Source organism: Pezoporus flaviventris, unplaced genomic scaffold, assembly GCF_033815535.1.
Source record: "Pezoporus flaviventris isolate CSIRO_AGI_PZ_B2104156 unplaced genomic scaffold, CSIRO_AGI_Pfla_v1 ptg000031l, whole genome shotgun sequence".
NCBI classification, from domain to species: domain Eukaryota; kingdom Metazoa; phylum Chordata; class Aves; order Psittaciformes; family Psittacidae; genus Pezoporus; species Pezoporus flaviventris.
The window spans coordinates 63,127,111-63,133,110 of NW_026892579.1; the positions used below are offsets into that span (position 1 = coordinate 63,127,111).

Sequence of the window (6,000 nt, forward strand, 5' to 3'; positions counted from 1 at the left end):
GACTGTGAAAGCCTTTGGAGATTTACTGCCTGGGATTTATAGGGGTATGCTACTGAGCAAATATGGGAGATGGAAGTGATCCTTATAAAATTACAAACATGCCATCCCAAGCACTCTGCAGTGCCTTTGTATATGCACCTCCCTATTATTTCGTAGCTTTTGTGTAAGATACAGCAAATCTTACATTAATTTCCAAAATCACCTACCTGACGCATCCTTTTGTAATGTCTAGGATATAAATTTTCATTGTTAGCACTGACACAGATTGTGATAACTACCATTTTGCTCATGGATTCTGCCAGGAAACTCTGGCACAATAACTTTGTCATATTAAAAATGACAGTCATAATAACCATTAAAAATAACCATAATTCTAGTAAAAATGTAGAAGAACAGTTCCCCCCCCCCCCTTCTGTTTTAGAAATTTGTACAGTGAGAGTTGACTTTGACCTTTTACACTTCTTCTCTACCTATAATCAGTCTGAGTAGTCAAACATTCAAAATACTTCCTTACAAAACTTGGTGGAAGAAGCAAAATTTTCCTGTGGCAGATTTTATTTTTGGAATGCAGGAAAACTTCCCACTACTTCCCAATTTGGAAGAAAAACGAATGGCTACTGCTAGGAAATGCAGTCTGTGAAATCAAAGTGCACCTGGAAGTGCAGGTTTCGTTCTGTTCTGCATGCATTTGTACAGTTCTGACTTTTTCTGCACACAAATGTGCCTCTAGGAAAAAAACAGCTGTGTCCTGGGCTTTACACCATCTAAAAAGTTCTGCTGGTGTTATGTGCCAGCAGAGAGCAGCAGAACCCAACCTGAAATGCAGCCATAACGTGCGGTAGTCCTCCTCCGCTGCTTCATCATCGCTTTCTGTCACCATTTCCCAAGCAGACCAACTGCGTGAACCTGGGCTGTGCGAATCTGTGGCACTGAAACCAGGCTGGTAAAAATAGCGTTTGGGAAGGGGGGTGTTTCAACTTCCGTTTATAGAAAAACCTGCTCCTTCAGCAAGTAAACCTGTTTCTGTTTTAAAAATGATGAGCCTCGGCCCTGGAGCTTATCGGCATGTAGTGTAACACAGCACTCAGTTATGCAAAATCAGGAATAAGTTAAACCCCACGTAAAAAACAAAATAGAGCATCCTTAACTATTAAAATAGATAGATAGATGGAGAGAGAGAGAGAGAGAGAGAGTCCTTTTCTTTTCAATAGCCAGACAGAACACAGATTGGTCAGCATCAACTTTCAGCTTTCAAAGCCAAGAACAGCCATGATTAATTACTTAGTATTTCCTTCTTCTCCTCCTTGTTCTTGTATTCAGCTTTCTCCAGTGGGTCACATAAGAGACTATATCTCTCATTATTAAAAAACAAAGTTTATAATGCAATGATTGAATTCTCTTTAGAATCATAGCATGCTAGTATATTTCACAGGCAACATGTATGCAGCGCTTGTTTCCCTTTGAAAAACCTAAACTGCTGAACGTCCTCTGCGTTACAAGTCCCACAAAATTATGTGCATATTTTCCTCTTGGGCTGCAGAGCAGATCAACTCACACCCATTGCTGGGAATAGAAAGCTTTCAATTTCTAGCAGCACACAGCCTGACTGGTGAGCTTATTCAGAGCCTCATGCAAAGTCTACCTCAGCAGTGGAAGTATTTTCCTTGATTTCAACTGACTTTAGATTAGGCTCCATGGAATAATCAAAAGCAGAAAGCCACACTCATCACCCTTCACATCATGGTCCTAATTCTTTGCCTAAGTTTATGTTTCTTTTATCACAATGCTTTTTAGGAGTAGTCAGAAGAGGAATGCAGGTGAGCATGAAGATGAGGAACCAGCAAGTGAAAGCAATGGAAGATGTAAAAGCAAAGCTAAATTTCCTTCTAAAATAAGAGGGCAAGTGGTGTCTCAGCATCAGACATAAGGCCAACATAAACCAGGAAAAAATAGTTTTGAGCCAATGAAATTGACTTGTCTTTGTGTTTGGTGGAAAGGAAAGTCATAGAAAATTCAGTGGGATGTGGGACAGCATATTGAAAACTGTGATCTGATGAGAGGCAGTTTTTGCTGGTGGGAGTGTGTATCTAAGTAGTTGCAGAGGGAGTAGCAAAAGGGTGGTAGACAAGAACTAGGAATACAACTTGTGTGTTTTGGAGAAATGCTTATTGCAATACGATGCAGCAAGCTAAGTCTGCAAGGGCAGTACGGAAGAAAGCCAAAGCTTATTGAAGCTAAGGGTAAAGATATCATTTAAGGCTCAAAAATAATGAGCTAAAAAGAAACAAACTATTCTTTGACAACTGATGGCCTTGACAAACTGTATCCAGCACTCCCAGAAGTAGATATGTGAGCCCTTGTGCCTGCTCCAAAGTCCAGTTTCCTAGAGGTAATAATGATCTGCCTGAGATCTGCATCCTGCTGCAGCTCTCAAGCAATGCATCATTCTTCTCTCTGTTAGATGCTCTCAAATGCTTGAACAAGTCTATTGTTACTGAGTGCCTGGCACTTGCCCAGCCCAAAGGTGACTGCATTGGCAGTGCTGGATGAAACTTCACAGCGAGGAAAACGCGCTCTTCCCAATGAAGGCTGCACAGTCAATCTACATTTGTTGTGGTTTTACCTGACCTCTAACCCTAGAAATCTCTGAAATATGTGTGTATAAATATGTGCTGAGGAAAGTACTGGGCTTATAAAGATTTATGGCAGAGATTCAGGAAAAAATATAAGAAAAGAGCAGCTGTGTGACAAGCCAAGGCAAAGGTAAATCCATGTCTTCTCTTCCTTGGCTTCCCTACATTCCTGGGAGAAGAAATCATTAATGAGGTGAGCCCTACTCTGTGCCGTACACTTCCCGTTTATCCCTGTGGGTTGCTACATATGTGGAAGCTGTAGCCTGGCTGCACATAAACATGAAAATTGCTGAAGTTGTTCATAGAGATAGGAAAGTACTTGGTTTTGTTACCTTGCTGAGTTCAGGCAGCACAAGCAGTAGGTAGAGACTATGTTTTATTTGCCTTAGCATTTTAATCTTGCTGTTTATTGCCATGTCTAAAGCATATAGAGACAAATGAAAAGCTTTTCATTGACTCAAAAAGCAGCTCCCACCTCCAGTGCAGTAAATCTGCAGATTGGAGCTGTGTCTCATTAGATGTATTTTGAAGGTTCGATACGGACTGGATTTTGCTGCTATTTCTTTCACTGCCTCCATGAGCTCAATGGACACAGAGCCTGGTCCTGACTGCTCTTGGAAATGCCACTCTAATTTTCTAGCTAGTTGTAGAAATAAAGTTAAGCTGTATTTACATTTACTGGGGGTTGCTGCTTAGCTGCATTTTGTTTCATAACAGCCTGAGTTTCTGCAACTCTTGACTTCAGAGGCAGCCTCAAGCTCTTGCTTTTGCAAATCAGACCTGCTTGCATCTTCGGTTTGGCCACCTCTGTTGCCTTTTTGGCACTCATCCTAGCTATCACACTCTTCAGTGGTCACCTTCTACCTGACCCTTTCTGCCCTACGCAGTAGCAACAGAAAACCACTACTGCTTTTTCCTAGCCTGGCGCCTATGACCATGATGCAGGGACACGCAGTGAGATGGAAGCAAGTCGCTTCCCCAGCTATGCCCCGGGGGCACTCATCTCCAGCTGGCCTCATACCTTCCCTTGCCACCCCCAGGGATGGCAGCCCTGCACCGTCCTCGTGTTGCCACGGTCGATGGGAGAGTGGCTCCATGCCCGGAGCTAGGATGGGGTGGGCGATGCGGGACAGGCATGTCCTTGCAGATGCTGCAGCCAGGGCTGGCAGCAATCAGGTGCGGATTGTGGGGCTGCTCCGCCACCCCCGGGCTGCGCCGCAGACCAGCACCCCGTTTTCTTTCCCCCCCCCCCCCCTTTTCAGCTGGGAAAGAAACCAGCAACAGTTATTCAAGCCAAGCACATAAATCTGGCAGATCCCGCGACCCGGGTTTGACGCAGCTTAGCAGTGCAGTGTCCGGAAGCACAGTCCGATCCCCTCTTCTCTCAGTGTTTATGTACCCCGCAGTGAAGTTATCAACTTCACCAGCCATGAGCAGCGCCTAGGGGTTGCGGGAGATCGGGGTGCGGGGGGGCAGAAACAACGACCGGGGTATGGAGGACGGACTGCCAGCGCCGGGTCAGCCGGGGCCGAGAGTGCGGGCGGCTCTGCCGGGGCAGCCCGGGCTGCGCGTTACATAAGGAGCCAGGCTCTGCATCGCTCTGCACGCCGCAGTTGCGGAGGGCGGGGGGGCGGCGGAACAGGACAGGGCTCAGCCCCCCCAGTCTCACGGCTTGAGGAGCTCCCGCGCTCGCCGAGACACAGGAGCACGCGTGCCCGGGCCGCCGGAGGGGCAGCGGCACTGGTCTGCGCGAAGCGGAAAGCGCGGAGTGCCCGGAGCTCGGAGCCCCCGCGGGCGCGGGAAAGCCCCGTAGGGCTGCGCTGGTCCCCGCGGGCAATGCTCGGTCGCGGAGGGACCCCGCGGGTTGGACGTTATGTAACGAACGCCTCGGTTCCCTCTCCAGGGCAGGAGAGAGGCCAGAGCGCTTAATGTGCCGATTCATTTCGGGATCTGAAGCTATTTGCCCTTTTGTCTTGCTTTGTTTTGATCGCACTCCGAGCTGTCACGGGACCCCGTACAACCACAACTGCTTCTGCCTGCGGGCTCTCCCGGAACGAGTCAGCACGGCGGCTCTCCCGCCGGGAACGACGCATCCCGTGCGCTGTGGAGGGGCTCTGGCAAGCCGGGGACGGGAGAGCGCGGAGCCGCAGGGCGCTGCAGCAAGTCCACGGCCGCGGAGGGGGGGGGCACCGCGGCGCTGTCCGCGGTGCTGAACCCCGCCCCGCAGCGCGGAGCCGCCGAGCACTGTCCGCGGTGCTGATACAGCCCCCCCGTCTCCGCCGCCGCCTCTGTCCGCGGTGCTGAAGCGCCGCCGCAGCCCGGCGCGGGGTGGGCGCTGCAGTGCCCCGGGCGGCAGCAGCCCGGTCCGGCCGAGCAGGGTAGAGCGGCCGCAGAGCCTTCTTCTAGCTCCCGGAGTGACTGGAGCTGGGTTCCCTTCTCCTCCGACCTTCCCCTGGCTTTCCTTCTCCTTCGGCCTCTGGCAACCCGCAAGCGAGCCTGGCACGGCGGAGAGGCAGAGCCCAGCTCCCACCCCTGGCTGCAGCCGGCGATGAGGCTGTCCACGAGATTACCCCCCTCTCCCTGCTTCCCTCCATCCCCGCAGCAGCCAAGGGGCCGCAGACAAAAAGCCGAACAGGTCTCTCTTTAAATATATCCTTTTTTCCGTTTCATTTTCGTTAATATCCCCCCCCTTCCCGGTGCGCAGCCTGTCCCCCCGGTAGTATCCCACCCGTACCTCGGCTTGTGGAGCTCTACGCCGGGCCGCGGCTGCGAGGTCGGTGGGTCGGTGCCGCAGATGGGAGGCAAGGACAGCAGCTGCTGACCTCCCCGGGTCTCCTTCTTCAATGGATCGGGAGCCGTGCCCTCATCAAAGATGGCCGTCCGCTCCTACGTCAGCAGCTTTTAATAGCCCTCCCCAGCGGGGGGGGGGGGGGGGGGGGGGGAGGAGGGAGGCGGGGAGCGGGAGGGGAACGGAGAGGGGCCGGGCTGGCTTGAGTCATCGCCTCCGCCGCCGCACTGCTCCGCGCACCGCGCACCGCCGCCGGGGCCGCCCCTCCGCCGGCTCCCTCGATGTGGAGTAGGGCGCAGGAGCTGGGGGCTGAGCGCGGCTGCGAGTGAACCGCCTGGGGAGGGGGGAAGTGGGCCTCCTGCAGCAGCGATTTCCTCCGCCAAAGGGGTGGTCCGAAGAGGGTATCCCTCTGAAGTCCCTGATACTCCATATATGGCCAATCTACGTGGGCTTCTATTTTTATGTGTGATTTCTTCATTCTCTCCCTCTTTTTATTTCGCAGAACACGCTGCCAGGGGTCTGGGTGTGTTAATCTGATTATTCCCCCTCTCCTCCCTCCCCCTAAGTGAGAGCAGCCAA

General features: G+C 51.5%; 1 protein-coding gene across 2 annotated transcripts in view; it reads right to left on the bottom strand.

The window, feature by feature from the left end:
* Positions 1-5,525, bottom strand: part of SNAP25 (synaptosome associated protein 25) — a 67,356-nt gene extending 61,831 nt beyond the window's left edge. For both annotated transcript variants that reach the window (XM_061461544.1, XM_061461545.1), the window contains exon 1: positions 5,368-5,525. The gene's annotated coding sequence lies outside the window, so the exon portion shown is untranslated. The remainder of the gene's footprint in view (positions 1-5,367) is intronic.
* Between the last annotated feature and the right edge of the window lie 475 nt (positions 5,526-6,000).